The sequence below is a fragment of the Mustela erminea genome, chromosome X, assembly GCF_009829155.1.
Source record: "Mustela erminea isolate mMusErm1 chromosome X, mMusErm1.Pri, whole genome shotgun sequence".
Classification (NCBI taxonomy): domain Eukaryota; kingdom Metazoa; phylum Chordata; class Mammalia; order Carnivora; family Mustelidae; genus Mustela; species Mustela erminea.
This window is the reverse complement of record NC_045635.1, coordinates 3,714,148-3,737,725: the sequence shown is the minus strand read 5'-3', so window position 1 is coordinate 3,737,725 and position 23,578 is coordinate 3,714,148. Positions and strand designations below refer to the sequence as shown.

The 23,578-nt window shown below is 48.5% G+C and overlaps 1 protein-coding gene across 8 annotated transcripts in view; it reads left to right on the top strand.

Annotated features, from left to right (window-relative positions):
* The first annotated feature begins 579 nt into the window (after positions 1-579).
* Positions 580-23,578, top strand: part of NLGN4X (neuroligin 4 X-linked) — a 298,374-nt gene continuing 275,375 nt past the window's right edge. The window contains exons 1-2 of one of the 8 annotated variants that reach the window (XM_032331043.1): positions 580-1,194; positions 2,019-2,131. The gene's annotated coding sequence lies outside the window, so the exon portion shown is untranslated. Of the gene's footprint in view, positions 1,195-1,653; positions 1,753-2,018; positions 2,189-2,255; positions 2,522-3,356; positions 3,541-23,578 lie in introns of those variants that run through there. The other 7 variants (XM_032331041.1, XM_032331040.1, XM_032331047.1 and 4 more) reach the window with 7 other exon arrangements.

The following is a 23,578-nucleotide window of genomic DNA, read 5'->3' as shown; positions in this document are numbered from 1 at the left end:
ACAGATGCAGAGACAGAGACAGAACACTTAAATCCATGCCTAAGGTCGTGTGCAACTCGAGCCCCAGCAATGTGGTTTTAGCATCTGCGTTGGTACAGCGTCCCCTGACTTATCGGTTAGAGACCTCAGACACGGCCCATGCAGAGCCAGCTCCCTCCAAGCCAAGGAGACATACCAGGTCCTACCGGCAAACTTGAAGTTGGCCGGGGAAGGATTAACTGGACCCCAGAAGCAGGGTTGAGGTGTTAAACTATATAACGGGCCAAATCCTAAAAACCTCTTCCAGTGCTGTATTCATCCAAAACATGACTGTGTCAGAAAAGAAGCAAACAAAAGGTATGGGCCCATCACCTGGGCGTCAGGGAGGCTCTGTCCTTTACAGACCTTCCATTGCAATTTGATGCAAAAAAAAAAAAAAAAAAAAGATACTGTTGCTTCCAGCGTAACCACACCACCACCCTGTTACAGTAACATATTCGTCAGCCCAACCGCAGGGCTCCTCTCTGCCAGCCTTCTTGCGGTGCAAACCCTCCAAGAGTTAAAGATGTTTGCAAATACTGTAGCGTGTTTGGGGTGGAGGAGGGCAGAACCAACCCCGGCGGCAGCCAGCTTTGTTCCGCGCCCCAGTGGCATGGTGGCCCCGCGTGACGCGCTCACCTGTTTCGCCACCCTGGCCCCGGGGATCTCTGTTACAGCTGGTTTGCACTGGGATTAGCTGCTCTTTGCATTGGCTTGTAGCGGTGGATGTGGTTTCTGTAGTGATGGGACCCAGTGCGGAGATCCATTGGCTGCTGCCTTTGTAAAATTCATTCAGTTTGGTCCAATAGCAGAGGGGGATCGGGGAGACATCAGGAGCTCTCTCGCCAGTCTCCCCTCTCCCTGGCAGACCCGTCTCTGTCTCTCCGCACAGAGCTCTCATTCAGACCCCGCTCTGCCCTTCCTGCTCTCACTGGGTGGCTTTTTCCTCCTCTTTGGGGCCGAAACAACGAATTTCCTCCCAACGGCCGCGGCGGTGGTCCCCACATTCCTCTGGAGGAGCAGATCTAGGGAAGGGGAGGGGGTGGATTGGAAAAAGCCCAGACTCCCGGACTCAACACAGCCTTCCCGAATCCTACCCTCCGTCAGGGTTCCCTAGAAAAATCTGGATGTGTGGAAAACAGCCGTGCCTGCCAACGCAGCCCTTCCACGACTAAGGTAGGTGCCGGGTTAAGATGGGTCTCTGGGTTATGGATGCATTTTCCAAGCCTTTTCAACACTGGGACGTGCGTGTGCGCCCCAGCCAGAGCCTCCCCAAAGGCGCTCGAGTTCCACTTCCTCCAGGCCTTTTCTTTCATTTTATTTTGGAAATTCGGACAAGACTTGCGCCCATCTGCCGCTCCATTTCTTCGGTGTGGGTGGGAGTGTGGACGGATATGTGGGGCTGGTCCTGTGCCAGCTTCATGCACAGATCCACACTAACATTGCATTTTTAATTTTTTTTTTCCTTTTGACTTAAAAAAAAAAAATTGGGACCCCCCCCCCCACCTCCCGGGGGTTTGGAAGTATTTTGCTGCAATCAGCTCTTTGAACGGCCCTGGGGCCGTGTGTGATGTGTTTACAAAGTAGCGCTGTCTTACATACGAATAAACAGAAGAGTGTGGCGGGGAAAGGAGGAAAAAAAAAAATTATCTGCAGTAGAGGGAGAGCTAGAGCAAAGCGTCAGTTCTCTGCAAACCGGGACTGGAGATAAAGACAGGGCTACTTCTGGACACTGTGAGCCGCCACGAGCTTTTTTGGCTTTTTTTTGTTTTTTTTTTTTTTGTTTGTTTTTCCTCCCTTTTCTCTCTCTCTCCCCTCCCCACCCCCCTTCCTCCTTCTTCTTTAAGAAAACAGTCAGCTACCAGCTCCCGAGCGGCTTTCTTTGGGGGGGGGGGGGTTAACCAGAGAGGAAAAAAGGAAAACAGGCTTGGCCGAGGTTGCATTAAGCGATTTTTTTTTTTTTTTTTTTTTCCCTCCATCCTCTGCCGGCCTCGTAGAAGATGACGGCTGCTGTGATACACGAAATAACGCACGTGATTGATTAGGACCTGGCTGGGCTTTGCTGGGGAGCGACCCGGGCGCGCCGGAGACCCCGAGCGGAAGCCCAATGCCGGTAGCTTCGAGCGGGTTCTGCAAAGCCGGGGAGCGGGCTCCAGGCCCCCCTTTTCCCGTGCGTGTGGGTAGGGGGGAGGCAGACGGCGGAAAGGTGGAGGGGGTTGGTGGTGGCGGCGGTGTTTTGCAGCTTCGGGAGCCTTTGGGTCTGGCCTGGACCTTTTCGGGGGGCGCGCAGCTGCCTGGCGAGCAGCATCCCCGCGCCGCCTGCGTGTCTGCAGGACCACAAAAGTTGGTCGCTGCGGGAACGGGCGCCCGGCGCCCTAGCTGGGTCTCCGGGGGATGCCGACCCCAAGTCGCTGCCCACAGAGAAACCGGCTCCCGGGAGCAGAGCTCGCGGGGCGCACGGCCGGCCGGTCCCCTGGCCTGCGCTGGAGGTAGGGGTCTGGAGGTAGGAGTCGCTTCCTATATGTGCCCCCCACCCCTTGGCCTCGGGGAACCCAGCAGAAACCCCCATCCCAAGCTCTCCGCCGTCCCGCACTGCAAATTCCCTCCTGCCCCCCAACCCCCGGCTTCCGCGGCCGATGACTGCCCCCCCCACCCCAATCCCGCGCGGCTCGGCCTGGCCCCCCTCCCACTCCAGGGGGCAGAGCGGGTCGCGAAGATCCGGCTCCGGGCTGCCCGAGGCGGGGGCGGGGGCACAGCGGGGAGTGGGCGCCCGGCTGCGCGACCCCGGAGGCAGCCGGCGAACTTGAGTCCCGCCCCCTCCCCCAGGCCGCGGCGGCGCCCCTCCGCCTGCGCCCTCACCCGCGTGGCCAGACCTGCGGACGTGCGGGCGGGGGTGGGAAGGGGCGCCGTGTCGCGGGGCTGCAGACCCTGCGCCGGGGCAGGAGCGCGGGCGGGGCGGGGGGCCGCGGGCTGGCGGGGGTGGGGGCAGGGCCCAGGTCCCCGGCCGCGCGGCCGACCCCTCGGCTGTCCCCTCCCCCGCCCGCTCTCCCGGACGCCCGCCGCCTCCCTGGGCGCGCTCGCCCGTCTGCCTGCTGGACGCCCCCCGTCTCCCCGCGCGCGCCCCCCACCCTGCCCGGGCTCCCTCGGCCCGGAGAGGGCGCGCGGGCTCCGAGTGCTGGGCGCGGGTCTCGCGGGCCGGCCCTGGGGTCCGCGCGCCGGGATCGGGGCCCCGTGCGGCGCGCAGTCCTGGGCCCGGGCGCAGCACTCCGGCGCCTGCTCGCCGCCAGACACAGCGCCCTTTCTTCCCGGGGCGGGGGCGGGGGCGCCCGGAGCCCCGCACCCCGGGCCCGCGGGACCACCTGGGAGCGCGCGTCCGGCCGGGAGGGCGCGGGGCACGGCCTCTGCGTCCTCCCGCCCTGCCCCAGCAAAGCCTCGCTGCCTTTATTTTATGCATTTTTTTTTTTTTTTTTTTTGGCTGCGGCTGGTGCTCGCTCGGACTCCTTGTGCTCAACCGACCTGCAGGTGTGCGTCTGTGTATTGTCGGAGCCGCGGGGCTGGGGAGGGGGCGCCGGAGGCCGCGTTGGGGTCCGGGAGGAGGGCATCTGGTGTGGGGGGGACGGCCCCTGCGGAGGGTCGCGGCCGCAGCTCCGGCCAGGCGCCGGGGGCGCGCGGAGCGCCCGAACCCGAGCGCGCCGGCTAGTGTGGGGCGAGCGGGCACCGCGGATCCCAGTCTTGCTTTTGGACCAACTTAGGAAATGTGGGGTGAGGGCTGCTGAGTGGGGGTTCTTAAACCTAGCAGGTGCTGTCCTTGCGAGCAGAATCCACAAGGTGGTAGTATGGATTCTGCTTGTGATTTGGGTTTTCCCCCCCCCATTTGGTCAGTTGGGGAGGGGGGAGACGGTTTTCTGTGCTCATATCCTATGCTTTCAGAAGGGGATCTCTGGCTTCGGCATCAAGGGCGCGTTGCCTGAACTGCCTTCTAGTGAGAGGTGGGGCGAGCGAGGGCCATGCCCAGAGTCAGCACTTAGCGAGATTTCAGGGACGCTGAAAAGGAGGAAAAAAAAAAAAATGGGGTAAAAGAAGGCAAGAAAAAGTTGAGGGAGACCTAGTTATCCTGATGCAGAATTTGCAGCCTGTGTGGGCGTTCCGCAGGCAACACACAGGGGCCAGCTGAAGCCCGAGTGGGGAGGTACGTCCTGCAGCCAGAAATTCAAGGTCCAGGGGAGAAACAGATCCGACTTCCCGTCAGAACAAAGCCAATCTCAGCCGCTCACACGGCTCCACGGTGGGAAGAGACGTGCTCGCCGGCTTCCTCGAGGGTGGCAGAACGCAGAGAAATGAGCACATTGCACCGAAATCTGCACTTTTTGTGGGGGCGGTGGGGAAAGGGGGGGGGGAGAGTGCAGAAGTATTACGTGCCTTGAGTTGTCTGTGGGAAGAGGTTAACAGGAAGCGTGAAAAAAAATCTCAGGATAGGTTTCCTTGTGTGCACGGAACACTAGAGAAAACGTTAATAGCCCATGCTTGCATCCATCCCTTATTTCCAGAAAGAAAAAAAAAAAATCTAGATTTTGTATTTGTTTTTGTCCCCATATGGGAACATAAGAATTTCACCAGGGGGTAGGGAAGGCTCTGCAACTATGTATCTTTTTATTTTTTTCAGATTAGACTTCCAGAATTGTGTTATCCAAGGAAATGCTATATATATATATGGCCATATATATATATGGCTTAAATGTATGGCATAAATTTGGAGCTATAGCAGCTTTCAAGAGTATCATCTTGGCGTGGAAGAAAATGATCAGGACCAGTTGTAGCAAGTGGAAAATTACTTCATCAGTTTAAATCCCTGAATTCAGATGAGAGACTTGTGTTCTTTGGGGGGAACCCGGGGTTGATGTGGAGCAGGAACTGAATGATAATTGTATTTTCATAATAATAGCTGGGATCCGAGGTCGGCTTTAAGGTGTTTTGACCTGTTTTCCTGGGGTAAAGGAATGGTTGCTTTCCTTTGTATTATTATTTTTTTTTCTTCAACAAATATTGCTGAATGTACGTTTGGTCTTAAATGCTGCAGTCCAGCCGATTTTGAGCAAATCTAAGAATAGAAAAGATCCTTGATACGTAACTGATTGCCCCAGGAGGTGCATAAGGCAGGTACGGAGCTGTTGCTAAATTTGCAAGTGAATGAACTTGAGGATTGTGGCAAGTTTTTTTTTTGGTGGGGGAGAGGCATGGAATGTGTAGACTAATGATAAGTATATGGCGGTTTCTCTTTCTTTCTGAACTTGGCCTTTTCATTTGGGTTCCTTTGTAGTAATTTGTGGAAAGCTTCTGGTCTCGGCTCAAGGGATAGCGTGCTTACTGGCTAAGCCTGTTACGTTGCATTCAGAATGTGCAAGGGTCTTTTTCAGAACTCTTTAGAATATGGTCCCTCTTATGCCCCGACCACAGGGAGGGGAAAAAAAAAAAAAAAAAGCCTGGCGATGGTTGTTACAAAAGTAAACATTCAAGTGCCTGGGAATCCGGCTTCTGTTCAAAGAGTCTGTGGTTTGAAGTCCAGCTCCGTATTTGATACACGGAGTACGTGGCTGAGTATGATGAGGACAGCAACTTGTTGATGGAATGTATCTTACTCCAATGACGTTTCAGGATAAACATATGTGACGTCCCTAAATCCTCACCCGGCAGATAGGCTTTTCTGGCTGAAGTATACTTAAATCCCAAACATGGGGGGAGCCGATTTCAGTATGCGGATTTTAACTGTAAGGAACACTTTTTCTTTTCTTTTCTTTTCTTTTTTTTGGGGGGGGGGGAGCAGTATATAAACCACTCTGTGTTTCTTTCTATAATGTTTTCCACATACACAATAGATGTTATGTTTCCCAATGAGAAAAAATACGTTCAGGGGTTCAATGAAACAAGTTGCATCATTTTTATTTATTTATTTAATTTTTTGGAGAACAGACTTCATGTTCTCCTTAATTACGTTAAATAGTACTAATGATCTGAAGACAGACTGTGCCCTCCGTGCGGTAACAACGGATTTCTTAGGCTTACCAGCTAGCAGTTCCCGATGCCATGGATGGCGTTTGCCCATTTAGGGGCCACCCCCCCCATGAATGTTTTCCCGTTTTGTCATTTTTCTCTTAACAACCTACATGGTCCCTTTCAAAGCCTTTGCCTTGTGAGTGGTAGGATGGGCAGCCCTCCTTTTTCTCGGGGAGGACGGAGGACCAGAAATGAGCAGGGCATAGAAATCAAGGCCTTACAGGTTTGCCATTTTGCCGTGGCCTGCCTTTGCACAGACCTGTAGGCCAAGCTTTTCTCTCTGCAGTAGTTACAACTCAACAAAGGTAAAAGGCTCTTAAAATCACAACAATGGAAGCTTGCCCGCGGGGCACAGCCCATTCGTCCAGGGCTCCCTTCAAAGTCCAAACACTTGAGTGTTGAGTTCCCTGGTCAGGGGTGTGCCTGCCTGAGCTCTACGTGCCCGTGCAAACTGGCCAGTTTCCAGAATGGTCCTTGTATCTCTCCTTGTATGTATGTATGTATGGTCCTTGTATATCTCCTTCCTCCCAGAAGGGATACCTTCAGGAAAACAAAGTAAACCCCAACGAACATAACCTACACAGTAACATGAAGCTGTAGTGAACCGATTCCCGAGTGGAGAAAGCATCACCTTTGCATCATTTAGGGAGAAAACGAGGAAGCAGGAAGCCTTAAACCTCGTCGAAATCAGTCTCCAGGAGACAGATCTTTATGCGGGGTGGTGCTAATGAAATGGCTTGTGCTTTCCCAGGTGTGTGGAAATGTGTGGAAACAATCCAGGGTTTTGTTTGGATGCCTTTCTTGAAGATGAATGTTCTATAAATAGTGATTTGCTACAGGAACCGAGGGCTATTTTTGGATGACAATGGGACCTTCTTGGTTCTGCCTGCTCATGCTGCTGAGACTTCTGGTTTCGAAAGGCCAGTTCCTCACCGCATGATGAGTTACCTGGGCCTGGAAGTTATCATCCTAGGTGCATGTCTAGATTTTAGGTTATTGGGGTAGGAACACAGGAGCTGAGCTCTGGCCTCTTAGCAAACTTTCCAGCGAACGGCCCCGTATTGCTTACACTGGGTAGGGGGCTGTGCTGCTCAAGTCTCAAATTTGCTCATCTGGCTTAGCTAAGAGATTACGCCCATTAATTCCTAAAGCCCCTTTCTCGGTCTCCCAAGCCCCCCGACAAGCACCATTGCCCTCTATGAATCTTGGAATTTGAGTAAGTTACACACCTGCCAGCATTAGCTGCTCCCCTAGGCTCCATTACCCTTTTTCGTTTCTGTTGGTTGTGCCCCTCCCCCCCCATTGTACCCCCTCCCCTGCCCCCACCGTGTCCCTGCCACCCGGGAAGAGCAAAGGATACAAACATTGCAAATTTTTGCAAAGTGCCCCCTCTCTGAAGCGTGCACCTTGGCCTGCTCTTTTTGGACCATAAAAACAAACGACTTGGTGAGTTTGACGTCACATTCCTTGCTGGGGTTTTGGACCCTTTAAACAAAGAACCACGGTTACTGACCCTGAGTGGCGCTGACTGGAAACCGCACTGAGAAGGCCGAGGCTTCTTTTTTGCAAAGTGTGGCAAAGGTTTCTTGCTCTGTTCCCATCGCCCTGATGGGATTTGCTCTCAGTGTCACTTTCCTTGTTTCGCATTTCAGCATCACCAAGGCTTGGTTCAGAGCTGGGGCAGGGACCAGGGTTGCCTTCCTTGGCTGGTCTGCGACACGGAATGGGTATTGCTCTCAGAAACCCTGGGGAGGGTTTCTCACCTGCTTTTCTAAGTCAGACAGTAACGCCCTTGTGGGCTAAAGGAATGTGGTAATGATTGAAACGAGTGTGTTTACCAACACACAGATGCCCAGATGCACAAATGTAGCCAAGACCTATTTTCCTTTCTTTTTTTTTTTTTTAAACTTATTTATTTGAAACACAGAGGCAGAGAGGGAGAAGGAAGCAGACTCCCCACTGAGCAGGGAGCTTGATGGCCTGGGGGGCTCCATCCCAGGACCCTGAGATCATGACCTGAGCTGAAGGCAGATGCTTAATCCACTGAGCCCCTCAGGTGCCCCAACTACGAGCTGTTTCTTGCATAAAATAATGTTATTTGCAAACTATATCTAGAAACCTTGCATTATTTAGCTCGCCGAATTCCATGTAAATACGTATACAATTACTAGTGTTTAAGATTACATTTATATGCACTCCTAATTGTCCTTGTGTGTTATTCATTTATAAACTTGCTTTTCCATGCAATTTAGGTAATTGATGGAGAAAGCTTTCATCATTTAAACTTGGTCTATTTCGCAATTCATTGGAAAGCTTTTATACATCTCTGTTTTAGCTTTTAGATATCTCGATGAATGAATTCATTTAGATACATATATACACACAATTATGTATTGTATAGTTTTTTGGTAAATATACAGCCTACAGGATAAATGACTGTATCAAAAATACTGTAAGCATTAAACATCAAAAGTACTATACACATAGAGTACACTGGTAGATCTAGAGTGATAGACAGTCCTGCATTTTCCAAAAGAAAGTATTGTATGTGGCGAGTGCATTTCCACGCTGGTCTCCAGTATCGACGGAGAAGGGTGCACAGAAACTACAGCTTGGGAAATCTGTTACCCACACTTGATGGCAAGCATATTGTAGTACTCACGGAAATGCAATGAATTCACATTTTGTGTGCTTTTGTGAACTGCTTGGGACTTCTTCTGTCTGTGGGACCATGTGGCTAGCCATAGATCTTTCCTGCCTGGGTGGATAGGCAACTTGTGCTCTTCTCCAAAAACACTGACCACCTGAAACTAATTGTGTGTCAGTGATACTCCAAAAAAAGAAAAGAAGCATACCATACAAAAAGGATGGAGGCCATCTGATGGTATGGTGGCCACGGCTCTTGTCTGTGTAGCCCTCTGCCCACCATGTGATGGGTTCTGTTGACTCACTGTCTTAGTGGCTTTGGTCAACATGATAAACCAATATGGTGCACTCAGGAGGGGAGCTCCTTGGCCCTGGCAGGAAAGAAATCGCATGACTGAGGTTATTTCTGTGTTTTTCTGGCAACTAGCTTCTTTCTGCACTAGAGCTCTGGTCTTTGGGTTTGCTCCTCCCCTCTTCCCTGGAGCTCTTTGGTGGAACGTGTTCTACGGGCCAGTTGCAGGCTAGGGCAGATGTTCAGGGCTGGTAGTAAAGAGATGGGTTTGGAATATGCCAGAACTCCCCGATGTGCTCATAAGAACGTGGTTAAGGTCTTTGGCTCATGCATGTGTCACCCCTCCTGTTTGGGGTGTGTAGCATGGGTTCTGCTCTTCTCTCTTTGCCCTCCCTTTGCTTCTGAGCTGTCTCCCGGTTTGGGGGAGTGATGAGATCTCATGGCTCCTTACCAGGCTGAAGGAATCAGAGACGTAACTAGATAAGATGCAGAGATCCCCTCGTCAGGAGACGGTAGCAAATCGCAACCGCAAAGAGCTCCCCCGAGGATCTGAAAGAAATCTTCACAGGCCATATGTGTGTGGCTGGTTCTCTTTCTCAAAGCTGTCAAACCCCGTATTTGTAAAACACTGGTTTTCGTTTCGGCAAACCTGTGAGTAAATACAGGCATAAAGCTGATGAGTTGGACTCCGTCAAGAAGGGCGCGCCCCCCAGACGCTTTTGGGTGTGCTGGTTGCGCGAGCCCTCGGTGGTGGACGTGTTCTCGCCCATCCCAGCCGTTTCCTGGGGGTCCTTATGAAAATCCACACGAGGCCATAGTAAACTCGGTCAGCGGACCCAAAGCGTGACCAGTGCCTGGAATCCCACTGTCCCTGAGCCTCAGAGATTGAAAAATCACAGATAGTCATCTCATACTCGGCCACCTTGGTAGAATCTCTCTCTCTCTTTTTTTTTCAAGATTTTATTTATTGGACAGACAGAGATCACAAGTAGGCAGAGAGACAGGCAGAGAGAGAGGGGGAAGCAGGCTCCCCGCTGAGCAGAGAGCCCGATGTGGGGCTCGATCCCAGGACCCTGAGATCATGACCTGAGCTGAAGGCCGAGGCTTAACCCTCTGAGCCACCCAGGTGCCCCCATCAGTAGGCTCTCTTTTATCTTCTGGCTTCACGCACCAACCTCAATAGGCCATGCCACTAGAATGGCCGAGCTGGAGATCCTTGGATATGATGTCCCGGAGAGACGTTTTATTATTATTATTATTATTATTATTATTATTATTATTATTATTGACGTCCCGGAGAGAGGTTTTATTATTATTATTACTATTATTATTACTATTATTATTATTTTTCTGGTGGCAATTCTCTCAAAAATCAGGCAAAAGTGCTACCAACGGATGGGAAGAGCTCCAAATCCGAGACTCTTTCCTGAGGAGGATCCCAGCTCCATCCAGTTTGGAGAATCTTGCCTGTCCTACCCTTCTCTAGGATGTTACCCTGCAGACAGGCCAGTAAAGGACTCCAGCAGCCTCCCACGAATGGAGTCAGGGACGTGACAGATAATTCGACATTCTTCATAATGAGTGTTACCCAAATTACATAACGATCATCATGGAATTGTTCTGAGAATCCTTATACTATATATATATGTGTGTGTGTGTGTGTGTATATATATATATATATATATATATATATATACAAAGATTTTATTTATTCATTTGACAGAGACAGAGGTCACAAGTAGGCAGAGAAGCAGGCAGAGAGAGAGGAGGAAGCAGGCTCCCTGCTGAGCAGAGAGCCCGATGCTGGGCTCGATCCCAGGACCCTGAGATCATGACCTGAGCCGAAGGCCGAGGCTTTAACCCACGGAGCCACCCAGGCGCCCCAATATTTTACCGACAGAGCAGCGAGAGGAACTGAGAGAGAGTGAGATTCTGGAGAGTGGTTCCCTTGCTAGGGTAATCTGCAGGAATCAACTGGGTATTTTTTTCCTCCCTATTACATTTATTTATTCAATATCTGTTAAAGGCTAAGAAGTAGCCATATAAAGAAGACCCCATTGTTTGTTTTTTGTTTATTATCCACGTGACCATCTGTACAACAATGCCGTTTTGCCCTTCAATCATCGATATTCAAGAAAAAAACGTTGTGGGGTGGGTAGAACCAGTAAAACACGAACGACAGTCTTATGATTAGGAACAAAAACGTTTTATGTCAGAATCTCTCTTCCTGTGTGTGTGTTTCTGTGTGTGTGTGTGTGTGTGTGTGTGTGTGTGTGTGTGTGAATGTTTTTATGGGTTTCATCTCTCAAGTCCTATGTTCCCTGTTAAGGAAAACAATGGCTTAATTCAGTGCTGATCAATTTGGCTTAAATAATGGCTTCATTAAATAAATAAATTAAATACAAAAAATTAAATACATAATAGCTTAATCCAATGCTGATAAGTAGTTCAAGGCCAAATCGCCAGGTCTGTAGAGCTTCGATGTTAGCAGTCAGGTTCATTTTTATAGTTTTCAGATGACAATGGTAACACTGGGACATTTTACCCACTTGAACAGGACAAAGTCCTAGAGGCAGACAGACAGGTGAAGATGTACCAGACGGGGTAGGGAGGCAACCTGGAGCCTTGGGGATAAGAAGGCTGCCTGGCCTAAGGGACACCAGGGGACATATATATGTGTATATAAAACCACTCACCTGTGAGCTCATTCTGTACAAAGAGCTCATACCGTTAGGATCCTACCACGGAGAATGATTGGGAATTCATGCCGTTAAAGAACTAGAAGCAGTGAAAAGTAGACATTTGCAGAAACAAACATTAAAAAAAAAAAAAAAGCAAATACCAAAAAATGCCCCTTAAGTCCAGCATCTTTCTTTGTGCTCGACTTGGGTCTCTTAGCCCAGACTTCGGGGAAAGCAGCTGAAACGGATCCGAGCAGGTTGTCGTGGGAGAAAATTGTTCTGTCCGAGGGGAAGGGTGAAGTCCACCCAGGAGGAAAGTCTGAGTTACATGGAAATTAAGTAATCGTTCAATGTTCAGGGGCGCCTGGGTGGCTGAGTCGGGGAAGCGTCCGTTGGAGTCAGGTTTCGGGGTCCTGGGATCGAACCCTGTGCTCATCGGGGACTCTGCTTCTGTTCTGCCTTCCCACTCCCGTGCACTCTCTCTCTCCAATAAATAAGTAAAAAATCTTTAAAAAATAGTCAAATGTGCAGAGAAATAAAGTACAGTAGTTTGTGCTCATCCCTGGGTTCGGGTCACCCCTGGCTCCCTTGTGAGGGTTCCCTGCAGGGAGGAAGCAGGTGCGTCTCCTGCTGACCTAGCTCCCTCCTGACCCACTATGCCAGGCCACAGCACCTGCAGGCCCCCTTCGCCTCCCCCTGCAGGCATCGAATCCTCCCACTGCGTCGTGCAAGGGAGGGTGAGTACAGGGCAAGAAAGTGTCTTGAGAGGCAGACCACGTTCGCGTCACTTCTGTTGACTCTAGGATTACTCCTGTTCTATTGTATCCGGAGTTCCTGGGGCTGTCTTACTGCATCTAACTGAAAAACTGAAACGTGATCGTAGCAATGCGTGGCGGCTGTATGAGGAATCCGTACGATTTGCAATTGCATGTGCCCACGAGGAGGTCCTGAATCTGTATCCCCCACAGACGGGGTGGGGGGTGACCTCTGGAGAGAGCAGGGATGCTAAAACAGCAGAGCCGAAAGTGGGAGCAACCTGAATTTGTTATAGCATACAGCAAGCCAACTTCAGTGAAAGGAGGGCTCGGTGGGTGGATTGTAGACTGTGCAAAAACAGGCAACAAGGTTATTATGAAACAACAAGACGGGGAGCCCCTGGGTGGCTCCGTCGAGCATCTGACATTTGGTTTTGGCTCAAATTGGGAACCCAGAGTCGAGAGATGGAGCCTTGCCTTGGGCTCTGGACTCAGCCTGGAGTCTGCTTCAGAATCTGTCTCCCTCTCTCTCTCCAATCAATAAATATAATCTTAAAGACAAAAACCAAAAACCAAACAAACAAAACCCAACCCTCCCCCAAAACTCCACACAGAAACCCTTAATAAACAAAATCGGAAGTTCCTCGTGACGCATAATGTTGGAAAAACACCATCTCAGCAAAACACTCTTGACCGCGTGGGTTCCTAGTAGAAATCCAACCGAAGCGCATCCTGAAGAGGAAACGGTCACGTCCTACCTCACTTAGACTTTGGGCAAAGGTGTTGTATGAGGTTTCAGTCCGCCATGAGCGTTTCACGGATCACGTCCCCCAGTTCATGCCGTAATTATGTTGCTTCAGGGTTTCCCTGCGTGAATGACAAGAAAGACATATTGTCATATACCAAGTTTACACCAACTTGCATAAATCAACTTGTGTCTTAATTTCACAATAGAATATCTCTGCATGTTGAATCCGGTCACGTCCAAATGAACAAGAAATTGTTTAGTTTTAGTTTTTTTTTTTTTTTAATTTATTTATTTGAGGGGAGCGGCCAAGGGAGGGGGAGAAACAAGCTCCCCGCAGAGCAGAGAGCCCGATGCGGGACTCGATCCCAGGACTCTGAGACCATGACCTGCGCCGAAGGCAGGTGCTTAATGGCCTGAGTCACCCAGGTGTCCAGAAATTGTTTACTACCATGAGTGCCTCGCATATGTACTGATATATAAATATTTATACAGACACACACACATGTATATATATTTTTATCTTTATTATATATATATATTTATATATTTATATAATATAAATATATAAATATATGGCATTTTATGTTGGTTTTACATATATAAAATATACATAACATGCATACATGTACATAAATAACCTACATGTATACTGACATTTTATATATTTATGTATGTTATTTATAGACATTTTTCCATTTTCTTAATCTTATGTATATTTTATATCATATATAAATATATAAATACCAGCATACATATGTAAATTCATAAATATACATCAGCATATATAATTTATATGTCTATATAATTTAAGTAATACATTTTATAAATACTCCTCTCTATTTCCTTAAGTGTATGGTTTATTTTTTTATTGGGAAACCTGTCTTTCTGAAGATTTTTAGTGTATGTGCTGCCAAAGCGAGCGGGTTCTGAAGATTTTTAAAAACCATTTATTCATTTGAGAGAGAGCTCGAGCAGGCGGAGGAACGGAGGAGGAAGCAGGCTCCCCACTGAGCAGGGAGGCAGACGCGGGGCTCCATCCCAGGACCCTGAGATCATGACCTGAGCCGAAGGCAGCGGCTTCACCCACTGAGCCCCCCAGGCGCCCCCGGATTTGTAAAAAGACAAAAAGTACCTGCTTTCGGTAATACTGTAACAGGCTCAGTAAAACCTGAAACATTTTGGTTACACTGACTAATTGGATTGTTACAACTTTGTCGCTCAATCTTTCCAAGAGCTCCCTGGACCTTTTCTGTCTTGCAAATGTAACTTATGCAGCACCTGGGTGGCTCAGTGGGCCTCTGCCTTCATGGTCTCAGGGTCCTGGGATCGAGCCCCGCATCCGGCTCTCTGCTCCGCGGGGAACCTGCTCCCCCCCCCCCCCCCACGCCCTTCTCTCTCTCTGCCTGCCTCTCTGCCTACTTGTGATCTCTATCAAATAAATAAACAAAATCTTAAAAATGTAACTAAGAAGGGGATGCAGGTTGCAATCCTGTATTTAAGCATCGTCCGCCTCCCCCTGCCCCCCAAGTATGCTGCTTCATTCAGACGAAACACAGCCCAGCCTGCCCACCTGCGGGGGGGCCTGATGACATTCCCAGAGCGAAGCATGGAGCCCTGGGCTGTTTTGTGTCACTTCCCCGGGGCATCCCTGGGTCGTCAGGGGTTGAAACATGTCGGCAGCTGAGCCGTCCATGGTCTTGGCTCCCTCTGGTTTCTCTTCAACCGTGCGGGTTGGCAGCTTCCCCCTCGAGGAAGGACCCTGTAAACTGCATGTGTCCCTAATGGTGTTGGCAGCCCGCCTGTGGTGGGTGGTGCACGGGGCTCGTCCTGGCGTTGGCTGCTCCCGGGTCCTCACCTGGGCAGCTCTCAAATGGGACCCAGCTGCTTCCCGTCTTTCCTTCTCTCCTCCTCCTCCACTCCGAGAGCCTCCCCGACCTGCCCTGCAGGACACACGGCCTCTCTGGAATCCAGGACAGCGTTCACGTCGACACTATGTAAGCTTCGTGGCTATTTCAATTTTACGTATTTTAATTTTTGGAGGGTCTGGACGGCATGGGGCCAGGATTCTAGAAGAGTACAGGTTTCTACCGACCTTCCGTTGGGGGAATACAAAAATCCGCCTGACTGGTGATTCAACTGATGATTACACTGAGGATTAAATTGCCTCTATCCCATGCAGCCTACAGTTTGTTGGGCTAATCATGACGATATGAGGCAGTAATTCAGAATCGCACGTTGCGAGGACTCGTAAGAAACCGCCCAAACGTTCGTATTGCTTCATTTACGTGGAAAGAAACCCAGTCACACGGAGCTCCTGTGATTTTTCCCGGACGGCTCACAGCCGGTCAGTCCTATTTATTATATTTTATTTAAAGATTTTGTTTATTGGGGAGAGAGCATGAGCGGAGGGGAGGGGCAGAGGGAGAAGCAAACTCCTTGTTGAGCCACGAGAGTAAAGTGGAGCTCGATCCCAAGACCTCAATATCATGACCTGAGCTGGAGGCAGATGCTAAACCAGACCGTCACCGACCCAGCCACCCAGGTGCTTCTGGTCAGTACTTAAAAGAAAACCCCCCCAAAAAACACTGATACAAAAGGAAGGTGAAGAGCCTGAAATTTCAGGGTCTGATCCATTCCCGTTTGCCGACTCAGCCTACACATGCATAGCACAAAGCCCACGAGGTCAGTTCCGAAACCTACTTTTTTCTTTGCAGAAGTTTCACAAGGTGAATTGCGGGAAGACTCTAGGGGAGATCTTCAGCTGGGGGGGAGTGAGGGGAGGCAGAACAGGACCCCCGGTCCGCAGGGGCTGGTCTGTGCACGAGATCTGTCGGTTCCCCTGGTGATGACTTGGGGGAAACTTTTTTTTTTTTTAAGTTGCCCTATGATTAACATACAATGTTATCTTAGTTTCCGGGGTATGCTATTGATTCGAAATGCTGTGTATTACTGACTCTCCCTGGGGAAGTTTAGTGACCTCTGTCACGTTTTTCCAATGTAATTGACTCTTTTCCCTGGGCTCTAGGTTTTATCCCGGTAATTTCTTTTCTTTTCTTTTTTTTTTTTTCCCCCTCGTGACTTCTTTTTATAACCAAGACGGTGCCCCCTCTGAATCCCCTTCACCTGTTTCTGCCATCCCCGCACAGCACTCCCTCTGGAGACCCGCAGTTCTCTGGATTGGAGACATTTTTTTTTTTTTTTTTTTTTTTGGTAGGAAATTATGCTCAGTGAAGTAAGTCAAACCCAGAAAGACAAATACCATATGATTTCACTTCTATGTGAAATCACAAAAACAACAACAACAACAAAAGCAAACAACCCCGAAACAGATGAACAAACAAAAGACAGACTCTTCAAGGCAGGGAAATCTGTAGGTGGAGGACATTCATCCAGATCAGAGGGGAAGCGACGTCAGCTTTAAGAATGGTTGACTTAGGGGCCCCTGGGTGGCTCAGTGGGTTAAAGCCTCTGCCTTCTGCTCAGGTCATGATCTCAGGGTCCTGGGATCGAGCCCCGCATCGGGCTCTCTGCTCCGTGGGGAGTCTGCTTCCTCCTCTCTCTCTGCCTGCCTCTCTGCCTACTTGTGATCTCTCTCTGTCAAATAAATAAAATCTTAAAAAAAAAAAAAGAAGAGCTGACTTAGACACTGTGACTTGTGTGGGACAGTGCCCTGCCCTGTGACCTAAGCTCGAGAGCTGGGAACTTCGGGGAGGGCGCAGTGCTTCTGTCCCACACTCTCACAATTTCCCCCACGACGCCTTAATGCAAAAAGCGCTTGAAACGGGTCCTTTCTTAATTTAAGTGAGACACATTTTAGAACTGGAACTTTGCTACTATTGCTGGAATACATCGGAGCTTTGATTCCTGATAAAACCAGGAGCTGATGATTCCAGGGCGAGGAGAGTTTTCGCAATAGGAAGGTAGCAGAACCCCTTTCCCAACCCTGGGCTGATTCTTACATGCTGATCATTGTACAAAATATAACCCCCCCCCCCTTTTTTCCCCTTTAGGACATTTTTGCAATACAATCGCAAACGACTTTGCACATTGCAAATGCAATTTTGCAATTTGCAAACTTCGGCAAATTGCAAATACAATTTTGCAATACAATTTTGCAAACAATGTTTGCAATTGTTTTCATTTTTAGAAATAAGCTCTAAGGGAGTTCTAGATTTATAAAACCCCATGTGAGGGGCTTACAGAGTGCCTCTTTATTTGTACCAAGTGAGCACACTGCATCGCCTTGGGACGTCCGTCCCGAACAAGGAGCCCGCACCCGCCCATTACCGATAACCAGACCCCAGACTTTACTGCCATTTCACCCGTTTTTACCTACGGCTCCCTTTCCATTCCGGGATCCCCTCCTGGGAACCACCTTGCAGATGCTTCCCTCATGTGTCCCATAATCTCGGGCTCTTGCGTTCGGTGACCTTGTCTTTCACGACCGTCGTCTTTGTGCGGTGTGCCTGTAGAACGTCCCCTCATTCGGGTCTGTCTGACGTGAGAGGGTCTTGTGTGTTTGGGGTTGGGGGGCAGGTTGTGCAAAGAGGAATGGTCTTTATCACTCTGTCAAGGGTGTGTACGATGTACGTGACTTTCCCGGTTCACGTTGACCCCCATCGTCCTGCTGACGTAGGAGTGCGTTGCCAGGTTCCTCCGCTGAGAAGTCTCCTGACCCCTCACCTTTCCATCCTCTGTGCTTTCCAAGCAAGTTGCTTAAAGTCCATGCAAGGAGGGCGGCACGGAGAATTCGGCTGTGTGGCGTGGGTGCTGGACTTCCCCACCTCAGTGACGGACATTTCGTCTCGGAGGAGGGTTTCCTGCATCCACCTAATTCTTCCATCATCCGTTTTCGTCACTATGGACACACATTTTGTGTATCCTTCGAGGAGCACATGGCAGTATCTCCTAATACTTTGTTAATGCTTCTCCTTTTGTTCCTTCTGTTGTTTCGCGGCTGTGGTTCGGACCCCGAGAAGTCTTTGCATTTTCATGACTCCCAAATGCAAATGCTGAGACTGTGTTCTAGAGCATCTCGTGGAGATGGGTTGGATGCAGATGGAGGGCAGAAGCTAGGGGGCACCGAATGTGTCTGTGATGTTCCACTCAGAGTCTCGCTTGTGTTGGTCAGCTCGGCCTGCCCCCTCGCTGGTCCCCGGGCTGTTCAGCTCACCGAAATGCCACCTTCCTGCAGAAAACCTCAGTGGACCACCCACGGAGGTGCATAATATCTTTGACAGAGTTTCCTCGCATTCGCTTGCAACCTTCTCCTACAGGAAACGCTTGAGGGTGACGTGGGCACCGTTCCTTCCCGCAACCCCCTCTAGCGTTTTCCGACAGACACGCATGAAATTGCAGGAATGTGCTGCTGCCCAGAGACCTCCAGGGCTGACCCACGGAGTTTACATTTTGTCCTGCTGGCTGCGTGGCCACGTGCTTCTATTGGCCGTGATCCATACTTTAAAAAGCAACCTCGTTCTCTCAACCCGTGATGTGGGTTTTGATATAAAAGTACATCCTAGGAAGCAGAGAGGCAGGCAGAGAGAGAGAGAGAGAGAGGGAAGCAGGCTCTCCACTGAGCAGAGAGCCCAGTGCGGGGCTCGATCCCAGGACCCTGAGATCATGACCTGAGCCAAAGGCAGACGTTCAACAGACTGAGCCACCCAGGTGCCCCTGAAGGAGATTTTGAAGGACAGTGCATTTTTCCTTATAGGGCAGGAATGAGAAGTATTATAGGAAACAGAAGTTGTGGATAACTGTATCACTTACCATCCCAAAGCCAGTGGTGAAACACCAAACCACCTGTATCCTTTCTGCAAATAATTTTCTGAATCTTTAAACATCCAGTGAGCATTGTCTATCGGTATCTTAATCAACAGCGTCGGTATGTGTTTATAAGTCCATGACTCTAGATGGACGTTCACCTTTCATCGATGTATGATGTCTTGACTCATGACGATATATTGTATGTCTGTGATCACCCAACTTGATACCATGTTTCTAAGTCTGTCTACATCATACTGTTTCCATTTGTACTACTGAAATTGTATCCATAGTTCTACATACATCCACGTCTTTCTTTACATTGTATCTATCTGTATCTATGCCATTTTGAACTTTCTTTTTCTTTTTTTTTTTTTTTAAATTAACATATAATATATTTCTTGTTTCAGGGCTATAGGTCTGAAACAAATTCATCATCTTACACAAGTCACAGCATTCCCCGTAGCACGTACCCTCCCATGCCCCCCCGCCAGCAACCCTCAGTTTGTTTCCTGAGATTAAGAGTCTCTTATGCTTTGTTGTGCCGTTTTGAACCTTACACGTCCCATAGTTTGGTAGCAAAAGCCACTTCAGGATTATTACAAATCTTCCTAATTATCATTATTGTATTTTTTTTTTTTACCTTGACGATAATAGGGGTCTGGTGTATTCTGTTGTGTGTATTTCTGCCTAGTGTTTTGATTTGTATACTGATTCGTATCCTCAAAAAAAAATACTGAAAATCCTATTCTAGCCAGTTGAAATGTGACTGGATATTTTATTATAGAGGATTTCAAGTCTGAGGAGTCATGAATCCCATGGACCCATCACGTAGCCTGAGAAATAAGGATTGCATGGTCTGGTCTTCCCTATTTAACCTCATCTATTGCCCTGTTCTCATGATGGCACCGTGAGATTCATCTAAACACATGTCCATATATTGTTATAAAGTATAAGACCCTTTAAAAAATATATTGCTATAAAGTATAAGACCTTTTTAAAAAAGTGTTTTTAAAAATATATTTTATTTATTTATTTTTAAAATTTATTTATTTTTTTCAGCGAAACAGTATTCATTATTTTTGCACCACACCCAGTGCTCCATGCAATCCGTGCCCTCTCTAATACCCACCACCTGCTACCCCGACCTCCCACCCCCCACCACTTCAAACCCCTCAGATTGTTTTTCAGAGCCCATAGTCTCTCATGGTTCACCTCCCCTTCCAATTTCCCCCAACTCCCTTCTCCTCTCCATCTCCCCATGTCCTCCATGCTATTTGTTATGCTCCACAAACAAGTGAAACCATATGATAATGGACTCTCTCTGCTTGACTTATTTCACTCAGCATGATCTCCTCCAGTCCCGTCCATGTTGCTACAAAAGTTGGGTATTCATCGTTTCTGATGGAGGCATCATACTACATAGTGTATATGGACCACATCCTCCTTATCCACTCATTCATTGAAGGGCATCTTGGTTCTTTCCACAGTTTGGCGACCGTGGCCATTGCTGCTATAAACATTGGGGTACAGATGGCCCTTCTTTTCACGACATCTGTATCTTTGGGGTAAATGTCCAGTAGTGCAATGGCAGGGTCATAGGGAAGCTCTATTTTTAATTTCTTGAGGAATCTCCACACTGTTCTCCAAAGTGGCTGCACCAACTTGCATTCCCACCAACAGTGGAAGAGGGTTCCCCTTTCTCCACATCCCCTCCAACACATGTTGTTGCCTGTCTTGCTAATTTTGGCCATTCTAACTGGTGAAAGGTGGTATCTCAATGTGGTTTTAATTTGAATCTCCCTGATGGCTACTGATGATGAACATTTTTTCATGTGTCTGTTAGCCATTTGTATATAAGACCCTTTAAATATATATATATATATATATATATAATATATATATATATATGTAAAATGCTATAAGGTATAAGACCCTTAAAAAAAAACTATCTATCTATCATCTATCTATCTATCTATCTATCTATCTATATTGCTGTAAGGTATAAGACCCTTTAAAAAAAATAGCCATTGTATTGTATCTTTATAACACCTCAAACTATAATCATCCGCTTCCAAGCCATTAAAGTAAAAATTCACATTTTAAGATCTTGCGAGCTCACATGGGGCTATGCATGACGATACGCTGATTTGCGTTTTGAATTTATTTCCACCGTCTGTACGCCTACCCTCCATCCTTTCCTCTTCATTGCCGAGTCTCCTTGAAGAAAGGGTTCTTTCGGCATAACCTACAGGGAGGTAGATTAGGGCATCAGCAAAACGTAGTACTCAGGTCCTTTTTAGAAGAACATGGACGTTCTCCGGATCTTCAGTCTCCGTTATCGACTCCGTAAGAGGGGGAGCCTGTATGGCCCGAGGATGTGCTCCCGTCACGGGGGAAAGCTGCAGGAACATGGCCAGCGGTGTGTGTGTGTGTGTGTGTCTGTGTGTGTGTATGGGGAGCTCTGTGGCTGCCCTGCATCTCCTGTGCTCTGTTCCCAGCCTATACATCAGGCTGACAACACACAATGAGAAAGAGGATGGAAGATAGACTTTGTTCCATCATTCAACGATTTCCCCCCCTTTACCCATCTCTAATTCTCTCCCCTTTGCCCACTCAGTCACCCAGATTAGGTCATTTTGGTAGAAGCCCATGTGCTGTATTCTCTTGGCGAACACAAAAGGCAAAGAGTAGTAACTTAACCTAGTACGGTCCGTGTTGGCCATTGTTCCTACGCTGATGTGTATTTCAGCAGGTAGTTTTCTGAATTTTTTTTTTTTAATTTAAAAAAAAATTTTAAATTTATTTGACAGACAGATCACAAGTAGGCAGAGAGAGAGGAAGGGAAGCAGGCTCCCCGCTGAGCAGAGAGCCCGATGCGGGGCCAGATCCCAGGACCCTGAGATCATGACCTGAGCCGAAGGCAGCGGCTTAAACCACTGAGCCACCCAGGTGCCCCCTTGAGGGATTTTTTTTTTTTTTTGCATATATTCCCAAAAATAGAATGGCTAGATTATATGTTCATTTTGTTTTTCACATTCGAGGGAATGCCGTGCTGTCTCCCACACTGAAGCCACTGGTTTCCAAGCCCACCATACACATGGCCATGGTTCCCATGCTAATATAAGGGTGTCCCATCTCAGGACAGCTTAGGGACCAAAGGAGGACTAACAAAGACAGTTCCTGGTCCCTTTTGCTTTTTTGCAATGCTTTTCAGCCACAGCTTTATGGAGACACAATTGGCATATAACATTGCATAACTGTAAGGTGTACCCGTTAGTTGGATATATTTATACGTAACATCATGAACACCTTTCGCAAACACGTCCCTTGGGTCACTCATTGACCCTTCGTGTTTGGTGGACATAGTTAAGATGTACTCTCCACAGTTTTCAAGCATCTAATCTGTTAGTGTTCACTGTCGAGCGGTAGATTTCCATAATTATCCACCTTCTCCCCCTGGAAGTTGGGACCCTCTGACCAGCATCTCCTCATCTTCCCCTCTTTCCCGACCCCTGGTCACTTCCACTCCACTCCCTGCTGGTAACATGACCTCCTCCTTCAGTAGGACAGTGACTTCCAGGCCCTTTGCAGAAATGGTCGCACATTTGAAAACGCTACATGCTACATATTTCTCCTGGGAAACAAAATAAAAGGAATGTCCTACCCACCTTTCAAAGGAAAGCTCTTGCTAGAAGTAGCAGTTGTGTCCCTTTTGTTGGTGTGTGTATGTACGCGTGTGCCTGAGCCCTTAATAAATCCAAATTTCCACAACATAGACTAGAGATCCTAAGTGATAGGAAGTAGAAGATCATCGCAATGGGTTACAAAAAGAATGCCTCAGAGACGTTTGCAAACTGACCGGTGGTGGGTATTATTTAAGACACGATTGGATATGCTCAGATATGTAATAGGACTATGTCTCCCTTACATACAAGATTCACTGCCCTTGGCACTGTTGATATTAGGGGTGGGTGATTCTTTGATGCAGGTGACCGCCCTGTGCCTTGTAAGATGCTTTGCAGGCCTCACCCTGCTGGGAGCAAATCTCTTCCCACCTGTGACCACCAGAAACATCTTCAGATGTTGCTGGAGTCCCCTGGGGACTAAAAATCCCTTGCAGTTAAGAAGTCCGTGTGCCTCGGCCATATCCTCATTCTCTTTGGGGTCCTAGCGGCCCCGTAGGTGTGCTGGGCATGGCCAGAAAAACAAGGGGGGGGGGGTGGCAAACAGGTCAATGAGCGACAACACCCACACCATCCCTGCGGCGTTCTAACAAGAATCAACTTCATGCATTGTATCCGCCATCTCTTGCGAGCTGGGATGCCGTCGATGAAAATCAGATTCTACAACAAAATAAGAAGTTTTGCTAGTCTGCGAGTCACGGCGAGATGAGTTTATCCGGGAAAATGTGTTTTGAAGAGAGGGTATTATGCGTCTCCGAGGTCTGGGATTAGGATCAGCAACCCCGACGGACGCAGACGCAAGCTTTGACGCAAAGGATTTCAAAATAGCTGACTTTGCGTGACGGTTCTTAACTCCTGGAAGGAATAGGCACGTTTTACACGCTTTCGATTCAAGGACGGGGTAAAACCGGTCACTTCTATTCAGATTGTCGTAAGAC